We start from the raw sequence: 21,244 nt of genomic DNA on the forward strand, positions 1-21,244 counted from the left end.
GCACAGCCGCTCCCCTGGCAGCTGTGGCTCCTCAGGAAGCGCGACGGCGGCAGCACAGTCAAGAGGCTCTGAGGAGTCTCCTGGCGTGGTATTTCTCTCCAGAAGATTGCAGATAAGACACTTAATTCTCCTGAAAAAAAATCAGCTAAGGGCTTTGACCTTCTGTTTGAATGCAGAATTAGCACTCCGGGAAAGGTTAATGAACAGAAGGGAGTTGGGAAATTTGCACTGAAATACTCCTGAAATGGGTTTAAACACGTGCAGGTCTCTGGGCAGGTCTGTGGCAGAAGGAACTGCTCCCCTTGTCCCCCATGGCCACCAGAGAGGCAACCTTCTCAGAGAAGGGGAAAGGGAAAAGGAGGAGGAGGATTTCCTTCCAGAGTATGGGAAGGGACAGGGTTTCACTGCAGGTCTTGCCCATGGGAGACTTGTCTTGGTTCTCAGCTGAGACCCCCATGGAGAACACGAGACCTTGCTCTGGGCATTCAAAATATGTTCATTTTCCTGACAAACTGATCTTGAATTACAATTCATTTCTTTGCTTCCTCATGAAGCTGATGCTCATGCAAAGTAATTATTTTGCCATATGGTGAAAGGTGCAATAATTGCTGTTGGGCTCTTCCTCTCAGACTTGGCATCTCAGCCCCTTTAGCAAGGATCTGCTTTATGAGTGTTGATTTGGCCAATTCAGGCAAAAAACAACCCGACCTTCCTCCCTCACCTGCAAACTTTCTCAATTTCTAATTCTTCTCCCAACCAAAAATCATGGCACCACTGCTGTAAATGACAAATCATAATGGTAAATACTTGGGTGAATCCTCACAGGAATGGCAAGGATTAAGGCCACTATAATTTAATAATCACTTATTGTGTTCATGATCTGTGTCATCAGAGCTGTTTTACCTGTATTTAATGCTCATGCTTTTAGCAAAACCTGGGAGTTGTGACAAGTAGTTTAATACACCAATAGATTACAAATATTGTGTGAAGAAATCCCTTCTACAGGCTGAGGCAGAAAAGCAAAATCAAAACTTAACCCAGTGGGTCATGATACAGGTACTGCTCAGTACCAGGCCAGCAACTTCATCATGGAATCATAGACTAGTTTGGGTGGGAAGGGACCTCAAAGATCATCTAGTGATAGTGGCACCAGTGCCTTTTGAAGGGTTAATAAAACAAGTATTGGGAAAAAAACCCCACATTTGTCATTTGTTAAATGTCGAGAGACACCATCTGAAGACAAAAGCCAAGGCTTGGAGGGAGCGAGCCAAGTCTGTGTGTAATTATCCCTTAAATATTCAAAATATTGTTATTAAAACAACTCTCAGCTCCAGTTCTAGTGCAATGATCACACCCAGTGTAGACATGTAAAGAATATATATTTGCTCTATAGCCAGATGTGTTTGCACTCCCAGTGTGGTAATGGCTGCTCCCCTGGCACCAGGCAGGGGGACACCAGTCATCCTGCAATCCCAAATCCCTCAAACCCTTAAAATCCCTCTAAACTGCCTACAAACCTCAAACCCCAAGGTTTGACTTGGTGACTAAGGGACAAAGAGCAACTCGCATCAAAAATGAGACTTAGGGAATATTCTGGGAAGCATTAGGATTGCCCCAAGCTCCTGTCCTCCACCTTTTCCAGTGGGGCATCTTCCCCTTTTTTCCCTGCTCCAGGATAAATTCCTGGGAATAAAAGAAATAGCATCCTGTTGGAGGGAATATCCTGTAAAGGCGTAACATCTGGAGTAGGAAATAACATCCAAATGTCAAATTCACATTCAAGGATGGGTATCCCATGCCATTGGAGGCTGGAAATAGGCTGCTGAAGTGTCCCTCAGTGATGGTGGAGCCCACCCACCTTCTTGCCCACGCAGGGCTCTGTGGCAGCAGAGAAAACCTATCCTAGTGTCCTTGCAAACATGTCCCAGAGTCCCTGCAAACCCATCCCGGTGTCCCTGCAAACAGCCCCTGCTTTCTCCCTCCTCCCCCAGAGGAGGATGGTGCTCTCAAAGACACAGCACCCAACTCTTACCAATAATTTATGCAAATGCACTTAGCAAAGCGCTCCCACAGATGTTCTTAATTAAACCAGCCCAGCCCGAGCCCACATGAAGCAATAACCCCAAAATGCCTCCCTGCTCTCATATGTTCTGAACCACCGCTGCAGGATACTCCAGGAATATTATTTTTGTAAGAGTAAACCATTTGCTAAATAAGCCACCTGTTAAATAAACACTCCCACTCTCCAAATATTGTTATTTTGTTTTCCAGACTATGCACAATCTGGATTTATTTTAGATGAAAAAAGATAATCACTAAAGCAGAAAACCCCCAAAAAACAGTATTTTGACTATTTACAACTATCCATCTTGTGTGCACATCTGCTCCTTTGCAAGCTGGCAGAGCTCTTCCATTAAAAGAGATTCACAGTTCCTTATTCAGCCGGGAGCTAATGAATTTCCTTCATCAGGCCTCAGCACTCTTTCTTTTTTTTCAACTTCTTCAAGCCTTGAATTGCTCCTCACTCCCCTGACTTCCCTTTCTGTATCTTCTCACAGGGACAAATTCCCACCCAAGATCACTTTAGCAAATTTGCCACAGAAGTAAGGACAGAGTTTGTCTCCTGTTCCATCATACTTTAAAAGCCAAGCTCACCCTTGTCCCACCTCAGACCTGTCTGTACAGGAACATCCTGCTGCACCACAGCCCCTGGATACCATGGAATGGAATGGAATGGAATAGAATAGAATAGAATAGAATAGAATAGAATAGAATAGAATAGAATAGAATAGAATAGAATAGAATAGAATAGAATAGAATAGAATAGAATAGAATATTGCAGTTGGAAGGGACCCTACAACGATTTACTCCAAGTATGGGATGTTAAAAGCCAACACTGCCCTTCGAGCTGATCACTGGCCCCTTATCTCCATTGTGATGAATAAGCTAGGTCAGACAGAATTGTGGAATTGTTTAGGTTGGAAAAGCCCTCTCAGAACATCGAGTCCAACCATTCTCCAGCACTGCCAAGGCCACCACTAACCCATGTCCCCAAGTGCCACATCCACACAGCTTTTAAATCCCTCCAGGGATGGGGATTCCACCCCTGCCCTGGGCAGCCCCTTCCAATGCCTGAACACCCTTTCCATGAAGACATTTTCCATCATCCAAACTAAACCTTCCCTGGCACAGCTTGAGGACATTTCCTCTTCTGCTGCCCCTGGTTCCCTGGGAGCAGAGCCTGACCCCCACCTGGCTCCACCCTCCAAGGAGCCACAAGCACCCTCTGAGTGGTGTGTGCAGGCATTTACCAGGGATTTTAAATGACTTTAGGGATTTTCTGTTCTCGTATCTGATCTTGTTTTCTCAAATAATTACTCATCTCAGGCAGAGGTTTAGGGATCCCTGGGGACATCGTGCTCCTGCTGTACCTGCACAGAAAGCTTGGCTGACTTGGGGAGAGACTGTGCAAGCTCTTATCCTGTGGGAATAATGGCACATGAGAGCAGCCCCATGGAAATCTGACTGATTGGCAGTAAAAGCTGGGAAGGTGATCATCTAAGTGCATAAAACGTGGCCATAAAGGCACTCTGGCATTATGAGCTCAGGAAATTGCAGGCATAGAACTGGCCTAAACTGCTTTTCCCAATCAGCCCCATTATCCATCCCCTGGTCTCTCTCACAAAGAGCCTTTGTGAGCGCAGTTTTTTGGGGCTGTTTTACGTGTTCACATATATTTTCCTACTCTTTGACACTCACCACCTAGCAGCTTGGCTCCATAACCTGTAGTGGATATTTCTTCTGTGCCTTCTGAATGAGGCAGTGGCAAAATCCTCCAGGCAAATCTCACACTGTCCTTAACAAGAACCCTTTCTTCGCCCAGTTTTCACCCAGCTACAGGTTTACCTGCATCTCTTAAACGCTAAACCCCATCAGCTCATGATATTTTTCCAATTGCTTTTATACTTCTTGACTCTGATGGAGATTCTGAGCAAATTTCACAAAGCCTATGTTACCCATTTCACCTCAAATGCAGTTCATGAATTAATGGTGTCTGTTAATTGGGCTGCTAATCCCTCTCCCAGAAAAAAAAAAAAATTAAAAACAACCTAAAAAATATCATAATGCTTCTCATTTTTAGGTACCGTGCTGTAAACATGTTAAAGATACTTTAATAAATGAGAGGCTTTAATTAGAGCAGAGCAAGTTCAGTATATTCATATACATTTAATAGATATATGTAGGAGAAATGAAGAGAGAGTTGGACTCTTTTAAGACAGACCCTTTCCTCAACTCTCCATCTCAGCCTTTCCACAAAGAAATCCAGGATTTGTTTCATTCAAAGGATAGACTTTAAATTTCTATACTCTGTCAGGGCAGCATTAAATATTAAAGCCAGATATTAAAATTTCAAGGAACCTAAATTAAACCTGAGGTATTCAAAAATAAGTGTCCCTGAATATTTCATGGCAAAGATTTTGTAATTAACTTCAGAAATCTCTCATATGAAGAAAGTGAGGAGCTACCTAATAAAATGTGACCATCCCAGCGACCTTCCAGAGGGCTGCTCTCCATCCACTGAAGGATTTATGTTTCTTGGACTCTGTGACATCTCTATGGCTTCCCAAGGAAGCCTTGACAACCCTTTGTCTTCTCCAGGCTGGAAAACCCCCAGAGCATTCCAAGTGTCCCATCCCTCATGCAATAAACAGACTTACGTGTGGAACCAAAGGGGCCAGGACTCACCAGAGCCGTTCACCAACTTCAGATTTAATGAGACAACAAGGAGATGTTATTTATGGCTCCTTTAACTTTGAATGTCCTACTAAAGAGGAGGAGCAAAACTACTCAAATCAGGACAGGGTTTGTAGCCTCTGTAAGCAGGATTTCTTCCATTATTCAGAAGGACAGGCTGACATCCAAGGAGCAATTGCCCATTAGTGTCCTCCAAAGATCTTCCAGCTGGACCACTCTCTGTTTCCCACCAGCATCAGATTGTTTACAGCTAGCACTGATAACATCTGCTCCTGTCTGCACAGAAAGCTTTGGGAGAGACGTCCATGCCAGCACAGAGCTGGCCCAATATTTCAGTGTCAGCATGGGAAAGCAGCCAAAAATACCCCAACAGATAATATAACAATTTAAATGTGGGTGTCTGTCTGAGCTTGGGAAATTAATGCATATTAAAATGGTCTGAGAAGATGCAAAAAGATAGTAGCCAGCTCTAAATCAGTGCAGCAGCAGCGTAAGGGCATCTCTTCCTCCCCTCACCCAAGTTCTTGGGGCTGTGAAACAACGCTGTTTATACTGCACTTCTTTGAATTCATTATGTAAGAATTAAAATTTGTTACTCTAAAGGCTCCAACCCATGTGCCTTCTTTTGTAAAAGGAAAGTTGCTATAAACCAATGCTGTGCCAAATTTTTACCTCTCTTGGAAAATTTGAATGCAGCAAATAAGGCCAGAGATGTACAGCACAGCTTGTACCAAGCCAGAAGGCCGTGGGTGCTGTCCTAGGTAGCCAGCTGACAGTCTGTGCATGTTAAGGCTGTGGACTAAGCCTGAGCTACTGTTTAAAGCTGCATAATTAACCATACATAATTAGCAATACTCTCAAAGAAGCCAGTTCCTGGGATCACTAGCACTATTTGCTGCCTCTGCTCAGCCCACGTTTGCAGATAAGGGGGATCCTGCTATTGAAAGCTCTTATACCTGTGGAAATCTAATAGAGATCAGTGTAAATAGAATATGAAAAGTAAGTCATTGCCTTCAATCACTGTGAAGAGGCTTAAATGCCTTCCCAAAGGAGAATATTGGTCTGTGACAATGGGCAGAAGAGAAAGAGCAGATTCAATTGTACAGACTGTAATTTAATATTCACAGTTCATCTAATCAAAGTAAACACACCCTTTCATAGGAACATGTAAAAGTCATTGAATTATTGTGGAAAAGGGAAAGAAAGTCGTGAACTTAGTCAGTGGTGAGACAAAATAATTACCAGCCTTCAGAAGTTACAAAGGAGGCTATTGGGGCTTGAAGCCATCTGTGGAGGAGATCAACTCAGGGGATGCCTGGGAACAGGGGAACACCTCTGCCCACCATGGGGCCACTGCTCCATCAGTACCTTGAGGACGTGAGACAATTTAGCTCCAGAACCTTCTCCAATGCACTTTTCTCATAAAATGTCTTGTGGCTTCCTTAGGAAAGCATGGAATCATGGGTTGGTTTAGGAGGCAACTTAAAACCCATCCAGTTCCACCCCATGCCATGGGCAGGGACACCTTCCACTAGACCAGGTTGCTCCAAGCCCTGTCCAACTTGGCCTTGAACGCTTCCAAGGATGGGGCAGCCACAGCTTCTCTGGGCAACCTGTGCCAGTGCCCCACCACCCTCACAGGGAAGGATTTCTTCCTAATATCCCAATATCTGACCCTGCCCTCCCTCAGCTAAAAGCCATTATCAGAAGACAGAATAAACCAGGGACCCAGCAGGGGAGTGGTGATTCTCTCAGACCATTCCTGTTTGTCCCCAGTGCCATCATGGGAGCCTTGGCTCCAGTGCAGTGATATTGTGGGAGTGTTACAGAACAGGGCAGGGCCCTGGCAGGGACAGCAGAGCACAAGGGACAGCAGCGACTCTGATTTATATCTCGAGGGGAATTAATTCATCGTTCACGCAGGACTTACCATGGCAGCAATAAATCAGTTTGCCTGATAAAGGCAGCGGCACTAAAGAATTCTGAGATCTTATGCCAGACTGGAAAATGCAGCCTCTGTGTTCCTTCCCTCCTCAGCCCTGCTCATTGCTCACAGTGCTGCCTTTGGAAAGGGTCAGGGGCAGAAAACAGAGCAGAGAAAAACCTTGAAGGCATCATAGAATAGCATCACAGAATATCCTGAGTTGGAAGGAACCATCAAAGTCCAACTCCTGGACACCAGGTTCATGCCACACTGCAACAAGTAACTGAATGTAATCCTTAATTTTCCTATGATAGTTTCAAAACAGTGAGTTTAGAGTTTGCAGGCCATGTTTATGCCATTTTTCCTTCATTCTCAGGTGGTGGGCAGCTGTGGTTTTATTTTGCACCAAGTTCTTTCTCTAATATTCATCCCCAGTTATCAACAAAATAAGTTAATAGATGTAGGCGACTGTAATGACAGTAAATGCTGTGTGGGAGGCACCATCCATGCTGCATTGTCAGTTCCTGCATGTGAAATTAAATATCCTATTCCAGGCAAATGCTAATATATTCCAGGAGCACTTTTCCACAAACAAAATTTAAAAAGGCAGTAGAATAAAAAGGTGATATTAATGATATATTGAAATAATCTGGTGGGTGTGAGGTTAGGACTGGGTTTTTTCTGGAGGGTCTCCCTTCCTATTGGCATGAAATGATCTGAATGAAAGAAACATCCAGGGTCACACCACTACTGCCCAAAAATGGTACAGTGGCATCAACCCTCATTTTTGAACAGGATGTTCTCTTATAAATCGGCTTTGCTGTTGGAGCCAGAGCCATGTGGCACATTACAGCCTGGCTTCTGCTGAAAAATTATGTGAAAGACAAAACATAAAATCATTTCAGAATACCAGATTGGGTTGGATTGGAAGGGACCTCAAAGACCATCCCTTTTTCCACCCCTGCCATGGGCAGGGACACCTTCCACTATCCCAGGTTGCTCGAAGCCCTGTTCAACCTGGCCTTTGGACACTTCCAGGAATGGGGCAACCACAGCTTCTCTGGGCAACCTGTGCCAGGGCACCCTCCCAGCGAACAATTCCTTCCCAATATCACATCTAAATCTCCCCTCCTTCAGCTCAAGGCCAGGTCTGGGCTCCTGCAGTGCAGGGCAGAGCGTTCCCCTTAGGTTTAACAAGCACTGCCTGTCTTTGAGAGATTGCAACTATTGATTATTCCTCTGCCCTGATGGACTTTGGATTTTTCTCTCCTGTTTTACACAGCAGCAGTCAGGAAGCTGAGGATACAACAGCATATTGAGCCCTGAGCAAAAACACCTCAGGTTCTGGTGCATCTTGCTTGTATTTTAATTACTCCACTAATACAGGGAGGATTTTGCAGAGCAGTGCCCTGAATAACACCTTGGTTTGGAGCCATATGTTCTTCATTCCACAAAATATCTTTCCTTGGTGATGCAGACCACAAGGCTTAGCACATTAGCATATGATAAGACAATTTAAAAGAATAAATAAGCTCAGCATTAAGCAGCCAACATGACAATAACACCTGAGTGATGCAGCAGAGATTAGAGTTAAAAATAGCTTAGAAAACCAAAAATACTTGCAGACAAGTAATAGAAGTGTGTTTTTAAGATGATTTATTAGGAATTATGAAGCAGTCCTGGCTTTGTGCTGAGCTGTGAACAGTGAAATTGGAATAAACAAAATAATCTTGCTGTGTTAATAACTTGCTCTAAACTCCTCATATCTATCACACACTCCCTGGTTGCCAAGTGAGGACCATGACTTAAAGGAGAGATTCTGTGTAAAATCTTCATCTAACTAGAAAGAGAAAGGAGTGAAGGTAGAGACACTGACCCTGATCATGGGAATGGGGAGGAAAGTGCCAGGGGCTGCTCCAGGAGGTAATTCCACCCCTCCAGAGCAGGGCTTGGCTGTTCTGGGTTGGAGAGGGATAAACGAGGCCATGGCATTCCTGGGGGTACCATGGCAGTGCTGGGGAAGACACCTTTGGAAGGTATTGTCAGAACGTTCTACCAGGGAAAATAGACACTATTTCCACAATGAGGGGAATTAAGAGCCAATTCCACCTTGCTCGTTCGAGCTGATCCCTGCCTGGAACACCACAGAGAGCCAAGGGGAAAATTGGCAACCTGGAGCTTCAGCAGCTCTCCGTGGAGCTCACAGGGGGCAGTGGCAGGGCCTGGCTTGTGGGTTTGAAATAAAATAGAATACAGGAAATTAAATGAAATCGTATATAAAATAAAATAAAATCTACAATTACATTAAATTCAATTACATTAAATTAAACAAACAAAACCCCCTCTCTGCCCAAGATCCATTTCAGTGTGCTGGTGGAATTCCACACATCACATGGCCAATGGCCATTCTATATTTCGAAGGTGCTCACTCTCATTATAGAATCAGAGTCACAGAAAGGTTTGGGTTGGGAGGGACCTCAAAGTTCATCCAGTCCCATCACCTGCCATGGGCAGGGACACTTTCCACTAGATCAGGTTGCTCCAAGCTCCACCCAATCTTGAATAGCTTTTGCTTCACTTGCTGACTATGCCACGCTCAATGATGGTCTTTCCAGTACCGCTTGGCCAGGAAAACGAAGGAAATGCCAGTCTCCAACTCTGAGTGTTTCAGGGTGAATTTGGAAGCAGAGATCCTGGTTCAGAGATCCTGTCCCCACCCCAAGGCTCTGTGGGGCACATGCACTGAGAGAGCCGTGTCACCAGGCTGGCTCTGAATTTCACCTCTGTTCCAAAATTCCCTTTCCTTGCCTTCTCTCTGCTCTGACCGCAAAACTTTTGAATCCTCGTTGTCTGGTTTGCCAATTCCCATCAGTGTTCTTTGTGCAGCAGCTCCCCAGGTCCCAGCGCTCAGTGGGGGCACACACAGCTGCCAATAAATACATCAGCTATGACAAGGGACTTTTATGAGCAGCAGACTTTTAGGGAAGAGAATAAAGCATGCATTAGAAATCCTGTTAACAGTGTTGGTCATTACTGCAAGAGAGAAAACAGCTTTCCCAGGGATTTGATTTCTTTTTTTCTTCCTAATGGGCCCTGCTCTCTCCTCATCACCAACAGACGATGTTGAATATTAACAGTTATTTAGCAGTTATCAGGTTTAGATTTCTTCATAACGCCAGTGATTCCAATAACGTTTGTTGCTCCACTCCTGTATCATTTCTGTGATAAATACGGATAGCATCCAGCACCAAAGCTCCCAGTGATGCTGCAGAAGGACCAGGGAGGGTATTTTGGTTAATTCAGTCCTGTGCAGACTCATGAAAAACTATGTCAAAGCATCATCAAAGCGGGTTTTGCCAAATAGTTGTTCCTCAATTTTTTCAACAACAAAATCCAATATTTTTTAGGATCTCCAGCGTCTCAAGCACAGAATCACAGAATCAGAGACTTATTAAAGTTGGAAAAACCCTCCAGGATCATTTGAGTCCAACCTGTGACCAATCCCCACCTTGTCACCTAGCTCAGTGAATGCCATGGCCAGTCGTTCCTTGGACATCTCCAGAGTTGGGGACTCCACCACCTCTCTGGGGAGCCTGTTCATTCTGTGAAAAAACAGATTTAAATGTGTCACTGCAGGTGCTGCATCTCCATCTGCCCTTTGTGAACCACAGTCAAATGCATCAGACGGGGACAGGACAAGGACCAGGCCAGACGTTTCCAGTTAAAACTGGAGGAGCAAATTGTTCAAAAAGGTCCTAATTATTGCTACCCATGCAAAACAAACAGTAGATGGCAGGATGAGTTCTGTGAGAGGCAGAGTAAAGCTCATTTCCAGGACAGGAAAAATTTATTATGAACGTGTATGAACACAGTAAAGCTGCTACAACCCTCTGATAATATTTTTCTACCAATCAGGTCTAATATAGAATCACATAATTCCAGATTGTTTTGGATTGGAAGGGACCTTAAAGCCCATCCAGTCCCACCCCTTGCTATGGGCAGGAACAACTTCCACTATCCCAGGTTGCTCCAAGCCCCATCTAACCTAGCCTTGGACACTTCCAAGGATCAGGCAGCCACAGCTGCTTTGGACACATAAGAACGTGGTATATTTTGTACTACACCCAGGAAGTGGAGCATTCTTGCATCTGTTAAACTTGTTCGCATGAGGGGTGAGGATATGGAGCTGATATTCCCGACTTAATCTCCCTGTCAGCCTCTGAAAGCTTGAAAAGCTTGAGATAAACCCCAATCTGAGCAATCACGCAGCAGCTCCCGATTACACAGCTCAAAACACTCGATCAAAGCACATGTATGAGCAAAGTCACTGCACTGTTAATGCCTCCCTTTCAAAAAATTAATGCACCTGAGCGTGGCACCGACACAGGTCACAGAGGCAGAGCCTGTGTAAGCTCCAGGAGCTCCCACACAACGCATCACTGCAAACTGTTTTCTTCCATGGCAAGTGCTAATTCCTAAGGTAATGAATGATATTGAATGTACCGTGGGCTTGGTGTTCCATCTCCCCAGTCCCTTCATTTTGCAAGTTTGATGCGGGTGACCTTTCCTCGGCAGGGGTTTGCTGTTTAATTACAAGCTGGGGGAGCTGGGCTGTGCAATGGAATCGTTCCATAGCCAGCGCTCCCTGTAACAGGGGCTGCCTGCTGGGAGCCAGGCAGGGATCACCCAGCAGGGCCCTCCCGAAATCACTCAGCGGAATTACAGTGCTGATGGCAAAACTACTTACGGGCAAACAGGGTCAGGGAGGCATTAAAGAGGCACGAAGGGGAGCCTGGCAATACCCACCCGCTCGGAACACAAAGCTTCCGTGGCAGGGCTGGTGCTGAAAGCAAACATTTGTACAACTCTTCACCCATGGAAATCCAATCAGTGCTGGGGAATTAGTGCTGGGGTGTAATGAGGGATGAGGGGATGGCTGGGATGGGTGGGATGAGCACCTGCCCGAGTAGCACTTCCTTTGTGTTCCAGTGGTCTCACTGCTTCCCTGCTCAGTGCTGTGCAGGCTCTGGGGTCTCCTGTGCCCCTCTGATTCCCTGCAGGCAAATCCCAGAGTGTCCTGGAGATCCCATTTGACAGCCCATGGTGCAGGTCCCCGGCATGCTGACTGAGGGAAGAGTCCCTTCCCGGTTAGTGCAGCACAACCTGTGAGATTCCCAGGTGGAAGAGCCTGAGTAAATTGAAAGTGTTTATTAAAATGAGCCTCAAAAGAGAGAAAAAACACACAGGAAGGACTCAGCAGGAATCTGACCCCCTGTTTTTTACCTGGGACCCCATTCATAGAATCATTAAGAATCACAGAATCATTAAGAATAACAGAATCATTAAGATTGGAAAAAGCCTCCAAGATCAAGTCCAACCATTCCATCATATTGCCTTGGAAATTCTAAAAGGGGGCTCATTTTACATAGGGTTGATGAATTAAAACAAATATTTTCCATTCATTTTAATCTCTTAAATGTTAAAAAATAAACCTTTTGCAGAAGGCCAGTCTTCTTTTTGTTGCAGAGTAAATGACTGAGGTGAATCCTCAAGTATAAAACAGTTTTTTCCAAAAGAATATTCTAAATGGCACCTGCCAAGTTTGATATGTGTGATGTAAGAACTAACAACCCACAATAATAAAATGGTCTTATTAAAATAAATACAAAATCAGAGAGGTTTAATGAAACACAGCCAAGTGCCCTCAGTGGCTTAAACAAACCAATCCCTGTCAGGATTTGTACCACAGAAAGGGAGGGTTTGGCCCAGGGTTTACTTATGAATCTCCATATTCATTCACGGTAAATATTGGACTTCCCTTCTCATTTCATACAGAAAGTGAGCTGGAACCATTACATTAAAATATGTGAAAGAATAAAAATCAACCTACAAATGGAGGTGTTTGACTGGTGTCCAAGGGCACAGTAAAATAGGCAAGTTAATACTGAGCAATTACAAAGTTTTTCTACCAGTTGTGCTTACTGTGACACACTGGTGAACCAAAGCAAGGAGGGAGGCATGACATGAATATAAACAACTACAGATATGCTCATTTCTATGAAGAATATCCCATACACACACCTTAAATGTAAAAGAAATAATTTTTATATACTTTCCCAAAGTATATATATAATTTTTATATACTTTCCCTCAGTTTAGTTAAGTAAATTTATTCTAATTTTATTAATTGTTAGACTGAAAAAAACTCAACCACTAGAGGAAACTTAACATCTGACTTACAATGAATTTCAGGACTGTAAACATTTAGCTTGAGGTATTGGCAAATATCCCAGATAATGTTGTATTTTATTCCAGGACAAATTATGTAGCATCCAGATAAAAGTAAAGCCAACTCCTGCCCCTGTTTGAGCATGGGCAATTTTCTCACAGGTGAATTGTTTCCTGAATTCATAGTAAATCCAAGAATAATCCCAGGTTTGGGTTGGAAGGGGCCTTAAAGCCCACTCGGTTCCACCCCTGCCATGGGCAGGGACACCTTCCACTACCCCAGGTTGCTCCAAGCCCTGTCCAGCCTGGCCTTGGACACTTCCAGGAATGGAGCAGCCACAGCTTCTCTGGGCAGCCAACTTGGAAGTGTTTCTGTAGAATGTGCAATTCACACAATTTCAGAGCCATAATTTCACTCCATTCTGGGCAATACCCGTCCCCCCTTTCTCTGCCAAAATTCTTGCCTCCAGCCCAACGTTCAGTACCTGTGTGGAAAGATCACATATTGTATGTGTTTGTTTTCTGGCTTGTTTAGAACCGAGAACAGCACAAGCCAAGCGAATCCAAGGAAATCAAACCTGTGGCAGTCCCTGGTCACCCTTGCACTGCTGCAGGAATCTATTCCCATGACTGGTGCGACTCCAACTGCATCAAATTCCACTTAAACTCCATCAATCAGCAGCAGCCGTGCAGAAAGCACATTCCCAAAGCTCCTCGGGGGGTGATGGAGCATAGCCAGGTCCCCACCTTGGCTCCAGGGGCAGCCAGGGCTGGGTATTCCTCACCTATCCAGCCAAGGCTGAGGGCATATTCCTTGTGCAGCCATCCTTCTCTTAGCCCGACAATCCACCACGTGGTGCTCTCTCCCAGGGAGGATCTGATCCTCACTGCCAGGAGGGATCTGATCCTCACTGCCAGGAAGGATCTGATCCTCACTGCCAGGAAGGATCTGGTCCCGTGGCAGTGGTGTGGCTCCACAGGGGGAGGTGGGGTGTGCAGAACCCCTCCTCGAGGGACCCAGAGCCACCTAGAGGACAAAGCCATTTAACACAGTAAATGCACAATGGTTGAGTCACTTTTCCCTACGTTCCCATTGCTCCTCTTGAGGATTGTATTTGATTACAGAATCAGGTTGCAGATTGTACATTGTGTTACAAGTAGCAAAGGATACTTATTTATATATCTATCTTTATATATTTTACTGGTTTTTATTCATTTCTAAATAAATCATCTCAGATGCCAGGATACGGTGAGGATTTTAGGTTTTAAAAAGTGGTTTACAGTAACTAAATTAAACAGATGCCTTATTTCTGAGAATTGCAGGATTTTTTTGAAAAGAAACAAACCCCTATCGCAGGGTCCCTGCAGGAATCCCAGCAGGAGATGAGCTGAGGTGGGAAGGGTGTTTCTGTGTAAAGCCAACATGGCACTGGGGCAGGACCAATCTCTGAAAAAGAAGTTGCTGTTTGAAAGGAGCCTTGAGATCCCAGGTTTGGGTTGACATTCCCAGACCTGAGCATTAGCCTGACCCCTCCTAACCCTCAGGAAGTGGCTGGTGCCTTTTCGGGGCATCTCAAGCCAAGAAAGACCATTCCAAGCAGAATTCTATAGTACATAGAGTATCTGCCTCCATGCCCACACAGATCGTCCTACTTGCAATTAAATATAAAACCTCTTTAAAACACATGGATATTTTTTTCCAAAGTCACTCATTGACTTCCCTATCTCCTCACTGCTGTACAGTTGTCAGGGACAAACCCATTTTTCCAGAACTCATTCCTTAGGGTAACAGCAGAACTTTTCCCAGGATTAAAACACAGCGACACATCCTTTTTCTACATTTGTTTGATTAGCTTAACCTCAAGTTGACAGAGTCCCTAATTCTTCTCAGATCTCAGCTACAGCCTGTAGGGACGAGTGTATTTATTTCTGCATCTGTTCCCCAAATTAACTCAGAAAATGATTATGAACGAAGGGTTCTTGGTAGTGCCCAGGGAAGCTCTTCTGGAACATTCCATCCCAGTGATCCGCCGGGATCATTCCTCACACAACTGTTTCCTCTTCTTTTATGTTCTACTAATTGCAAGGGGAATATAACACCACTGCAGGGTTCAAATCTGTTCTGCTGGAGTTCATGGCAAGACTTCCATTAACTCCAGTGGATCCAGAATTCCATGAGCTGTTTGCTACACTGTCAGACAGAGCAGACCTTGTGGCTCTGGGCACAAACTCCCAAACCACCCACTGTGGTGTTATATTCCCAAATCCTCTGCTCTGGCATTGGAAACATCCTTGAAAGGGATTTCGTTGCAGATGTGAACCCAAGGAAGGGTTGGTGTGTCATCATGGTTAACACTCACCACAAAGTACCCTCTGGAACCAGGATCCAATACCAACTTTCTCCAATGTACAGCATTTTAGGATGCATGTAGTATCTTTAGTAGCCACAGATCTGCCATTTGGGGGCTGCAGCCCAGTAGGATGTCCCCGTGTCCCTCGCTTCGATGTACTCTTGTATGGGTTAGAGAAGATGGCCTCTGTCGTGCGTTGTTCGTGAGCTGTTTCTTATCCCAGAGAGGTGTACGATGTAAAATACGTCAGTGCAAAGTGTATATTTTATGTGAGAGGAAAATACATTTTAATAAAGGTAAAGCTTTGTTTAGCTGTAAAAAATGGCAACTGTTCAAGTGTACAGTAACTTCTTACTAATGTATGAAAATCTGTGATATTTTTGATTTGATTGTATTTGTATTGCCCAAATAAAACATTTTGGCTGTATTGTTCCTAACTCTTAACTTTTCTTTTTAAAGGGGAAAGTGTATTTATTCCACAATAATTTACTTTATTCAGGGAAAAAAAAAAGGAATGACCAAATTTTCCATAGTTGCCCCGAGTGAATGTCTCTCTTGTATTGCAACCCCTAAAATGAATTTCTAAATTGATTTTTCCGCCCCTTGCTGTTTATTGGTAAGGAAGAAACAATTCTTCAGCTCAGGCAGAGCTACTGATGAGAGTCCTCAAGGGCTCCATGAGGGAAACCTTGCAGAGAGAGGGCTTGGCTGAGCTGTGATATCTTGGGGGATGGTGGCATTTGTGCCTTTTTCTATTACTTTTTATTCTTTAAGGGAAAATATAAATGAAAAAGACTCAACTAGAAGTCCAGGCAGCACAAGGCAAATGCATCCAAAGCTAAAGCAGTGAAAATGGCCATGCCAGGGAAAAGAAGTTAAAAATAGACATAGTACCATTATCTCATTAGTATTATTATCTTTTTAGTATGTATGGTGTGAAGGGATTTATATTTGTATATATAGTATTAGTACATAGAGCTATGGAGATGCTCCAAGGGCTGGAGCCCCTCTGCTCTGGAGACAGGCTGGGAGAGCCGAGGGTGTTCAACTTGGGGAAGAGAAGGCTCCAGAGAGATCTTAGAGCCCCTTCCAGTGCCTAAAGGGGCTCCAAGAGAGCTGGAGGGGGACTTTGGCAAGGGCCTGGAGGGACAGGACAAGGAGGAATGGCTTCCCACTGCCAGAGGGCAAGGTTAGATGGGATATTGGGAAGGAATTCTTCCCTAGTGAGGCCCTGGCACAGGTTGCCCAGAGAAGCTGTGGCTGCCCCATCCCTAGGAGTGTCCAACGCCAGGTTGAACAGGGCTTGGAGCAGCCTGGGATAGTGGAAGGTGTCCCTGCACATGGCAGGGAGTGGAATGAGATGAAATATAAGGTCCCTTTCAACCCAATCCAGTCTGGGATCCTGTGACACTCCCAAGCCAAGCATTTTGCCGGTACAGGCTGGTCAGACAGCAGACATGACTAATAAAATCTCAGAGGAAAACCAGTTCCCCTGAGGTTTCCTGATCCATAAGTCAACACGAGACAGCTCTGGGAGGCGGAGGAGGGACAGAGGCAGCACCCCAGGAAAAAGCAGCTGCTTTTTCTAAAGGAAATCGAGCTGATGAAGTGTCTCCTCTGTACCTACCAAACACAGAACTGCAATCACCCAACACAAAGATACCTTTTTAAAGCATCAACTACATCAACCACGTTTCCAAGGCAACCCTGCCAAGACAATGCTCCCGCTTTAAATGTTTCTGTGGAAGGAGAATAATAATGTAATAATGGGTCTCATAAAGCCACTTCCATTTCCAAAGGGTCTAAAAACATCTCAGAAACATTTACACACTCCAGAATCACTTCACCTGACGCCGAACTGCAGCTCCTGTGGGGTGGAACACTGGCAGCAGGGAGGGACACACGGAGGCAGCTCGGGAGGTGGGATGAAGAATATCCCTATGATTGTGTGCCCCTGGAGCAGGAGCTAGTGGCAGGGATGGGGGAACATGGCTGCATGCTGAGATCTGTAAGACCCCAGGAGACGTGGAGCAGCTGCATCCCAAATGAGCCTGCCTGGATAAATTGATAGTTCAGAGGGAGCTGAGGCAGGCTGAGGATAAAAACTCTGAGGAATGAGCACCACAGGCTGATGCCACACGTTCCTGAGCAGCTGCCCCTTTGATAGCCCTCACAATATATCACAGCATTAATTATGCCCAGGCAGTGCTACACAAAACCTGTGAGCATCACTGCCTGCAGTCTCTGCTCTCCCCAGTGGAGCTGGGGGGTTCCTGCATCATCTGGCAGCAGCACAGCCCTGAATCTGATGCCTTTCCTACTGTCTTACCAAAAAACAAAGCTGGGTGAGATATTAATCATGGGGATGTCAGTGAGGGTTTCCTTATAATTTTCTTCATCTGCCAAAAGAATCTCCTCTTTATCAAAGAGGTAACAAACGACCTGGTTTCTGCCCAAAGTGACGAGGTTAGAGGTGTCTGAGTTTAGGTCATGTGCAACATCCAAGGATTGGTATTAGCCCACAATTTGGGTACTCACTGGCCTCTTGCTGACCTTCCCAAAATTCCTACTGGAGAAGCAAGAGGTCATTCCATCCCTGCTGAGCATGGCCACTTCCACAAGGAGAAATAAGTTTAGAAAAGGATTGAAAACAAAAAAGCCAGGACACACATTCAAGTCCCAGAAGGAAGCTCCTGAAGGGCTGAGCTGCTGCTGGCACTTCAGAGCCTGTAACCTGGAACATCTCCAAACCCCTTGGCCATGCTGCTCCCAGGGACCAAGGGCCCGTCCCGGTGCCAGCGGGTCTGAGTGGGACAGTCTGCAAAGGACAGTGTCCCACAGGACAAAATCCTCCTGGGCACCACACCACCACCCTGAATTGGTGAGTCCTACACACAGATGTGTGAGTGCTGCTCCTCAGTCTCGGGGAGATGGATTTCATGGAGTACCCAACCTGAAACAGTAACATTACAGCCTTCCCAGGGAGTAATTTCTTCCTGTCTGCAAGTTAATGAGTTGAAAAAAAAAAAAAAATATAATCTCAGGCGGTAACAACAACAATATTTATCTAAAGCACACGATCTTTCCAATTGTTAGGTTTATTTAACTCTTTATAATGCCAATGGGTAAAGTCAGGCTGCTTATTTCAGGGAGAAGCACAAGTTTTTCCAGACTCAGTTGGGATGATGGCTTTATTTAAATCCCTTTGGTTTTCCCAGAGTCACCCTTACCTGCTGAGCAGAGCCTTCTCCACTACAGAAAGGGGAAACAAACTGAATTTTAATCAGAAGGTTTCTATTCTGATCACTGCTGGTCTCCTTTAGCTTTATAGTTACCAATAAAACCTTAAAGAGACGATCACCGATGGATTCATTGTGATTGATTGCACCTGCCCACCCTCTTGCATTTTAAGGGGCCTCATTACTGGATGTTCAAGAATTTAATTTCAGAGCATGTGTAATAAACCTTGTACTTGGCCACCTAATTGGTTCAGCCGTCGCTTCTGTGCCTTGGCTGAAAAACCAATAAAAGGAGGACAAAAAAGAAGAATATTAATATTTCTGACTTTGTAAAGATAAGCTCAGCAGCTGGGTTATGCTTTAATTAATACATGGAGAGCAAAGAATGCTGCCTTAAAAAGAGATTACCATCAGATTAAAGAACACCTTGCAATTACTTATTTGTTTGTTCATTTTTGTATCCCACACACATTTAGCTCTCTGTGTCCCTCACAGATGCTTTACCTCTGAGCTTGAGAACCCTGAGAAAAAGAAAACTCGCACATTAAATTCTGTAGGGTGAAAAATGCACAAGAATACTTTAATCATCATCTTTTACTAGAAGATCCTCTCTAATGATTCTCTTTACTAAAAATTAAATTTATTATTCAATTTCTCTCACCAAAGATATTTGAAAATGGATTAAAATTGTAGGCAGATGGGTTTGGATGCTCTGAAGTGTTAGTGCTGATAACTAAAATAGAGCAGCTCAAGTAGTTTGGTCTGCAGTGAGTTAAATGTGGATAACATGCCCCAGAATATAACCAAGAATTTTGCTGCAAGATACTTTTAGGTATTTTTGCTTCTTGCATGTGGCAATTCCAATGAGCACATGGCCTGGAGTCAGCAGCTCTTCCTGCTGCTTCCCACACTGGGTATGCTGGTCTGGGTACCTGCTAACAGTCAGGAATAGTGCTCCACCTCACTGATTGTTGTCTTGGAACAGAACAGGGAGAGAGTTCATGTGGGATGGGCAGGACCCCTGGTCCTCCTGGACCAGCTGGGGACAGACAGAGACCTGTTGCTCACACCTTTTTTTCTAAGAAACAACCCCTCTGGAAAATGCATTGTCTTGCTTTTCCTACCTGCAAATGCCAACCAGGAATTTTAATGGGATATTTGACTTGCTTGAACAAATGCAGGGTTCATTAGTTGTTATTTTTTCCCAGTGATAGGCAGTGGTAAATCCCACACTAGACTTTTGTGACTGTGTCTAATAAATGTTGCCTGGAGCCCTGGTGCTGTCTTTAATAAGCACAAATCTTGCTGCTACACTGTTTGCTTGTTCTTTCTTCCAAAAAAGAAAGAGCTGATGATGGCTTATGCTCCCCCCATCTTCCCTTTGTTGTCAGAAAGGCTCATTTTTTCCAAGATATGGGAGCTGAACGGATATTATTTTCTATGCTTTTAAAAAAGGGACAAAAAACAACACAAAACCCCCTTTGTTTTTATTTGCTGACTCTTTTCTTAAGACACTCTAATGACAGTAACAGTTTGTAATGGTGGTGTGGCCCAGAACCTGCTATCAGCACAATAGGCACAAAATGCTGCTTTGTGGTGCCTGTGGATCATTAAAGCTCCTCACATGCTGCAGGGTGGAAGTTACTGATGGCTCCTGTCTCCCTCCCAACGTCAGAGATCACCTCTTGAAAGCAGATTTCTTTCTCTAGTGCTCCGTGGGTTTATGGACTGACACACTCCAGGAAAGCTCCAGAGGGCAAATGCACATTTCTGAACCACTTCCAACCAACAACAACAACCTGCCTCTTCCCCTTCCTGCCACAGGAGTGTTCTGAACAACGTGAGCTTCCAGAGCAGGTTTATAGGACAAAGATGAGAAGGATGAAAGTTTTTACTCACTGCAAAATGGGCTTCTAGGCTCTTTTGCAAAGACTGTGAATTTTTTTTAGTTCATTTACAACATTCCTCAGAACACAAGGGAGGAATAAAACTCTGGAGGAAAGTGGTGAGCCCATCTTGCAGGGCAGACAGTCCTTTAGGGTTTCTTCCAACTTCAACCATTCCATGACTCTATGAACATACGGAAGAAGGAAATGCATCCTCATGTTGACTTAAATTATCTTATATTCTCCCTAAACTTACTTTATGCTCTTTCTTGCTTTTTGTAAAACCTTTTTGCCAAAACCCCAAAGTTCAAGGCCAAGGTCACCCAAACAACTCCCTTTTTATGAGGGTGTTCTCTGGACACGCCGCAGTAAAACCCATCTCCAGGAAAATCTAATTTAATCCATTAATGGCGATCCATAAAACAAAGTCACGCATTGTACAGGCAAAGTTATTTACAGCACTGGAATCTTGCTGATTACAACAATAAATAATACAGGATGTATCTCTGGGAGATAATATAAAAACAGTTAATCCACAGGAGCAACAAAGAGAATGGGAATGATTCTGCTGTTTCTGTGAATGTCAGTGTGTGCAGTGAGGGTGGGGAGGCCCTGGCACAGGTTGCCCAGAGAAACTGTGGCTGCCCCATCCCTGGCAGTGTCCAAGGCCAGGTTGGACAGGGCTTGGAGCAACCTGGTCTAATGGAAGATGTCCCTACCCATGGCACTGGGTGGAACTGGATGAGTTTTAAGGTCCCTTCCAACCCAAACCCTTCTAGGATAGTGATTCCCCTAATGCAGGAACTTCCTAAGGCCAGCCTTCACAGTTCCACTTTTTAAAGCATTAAGTCAATTTATTTG

This window comes from Empidonax traillii, unplaced genomic scaffold (assembly GCF_003031625.1).
Source record: "Empidonax traillii isolate 1590-97213 ecotype Southwest subspecies unplaced genomic scaffold, ASM303162v1 scaffold309:size1915965, whole genome shotgun sequence".
Taxonomy (NCBI): Eukaryota; Metazoa; Chordata; class Aves; order Passeriformes; family Tyrannidae; genus Empidonax; species Empidonax traillii.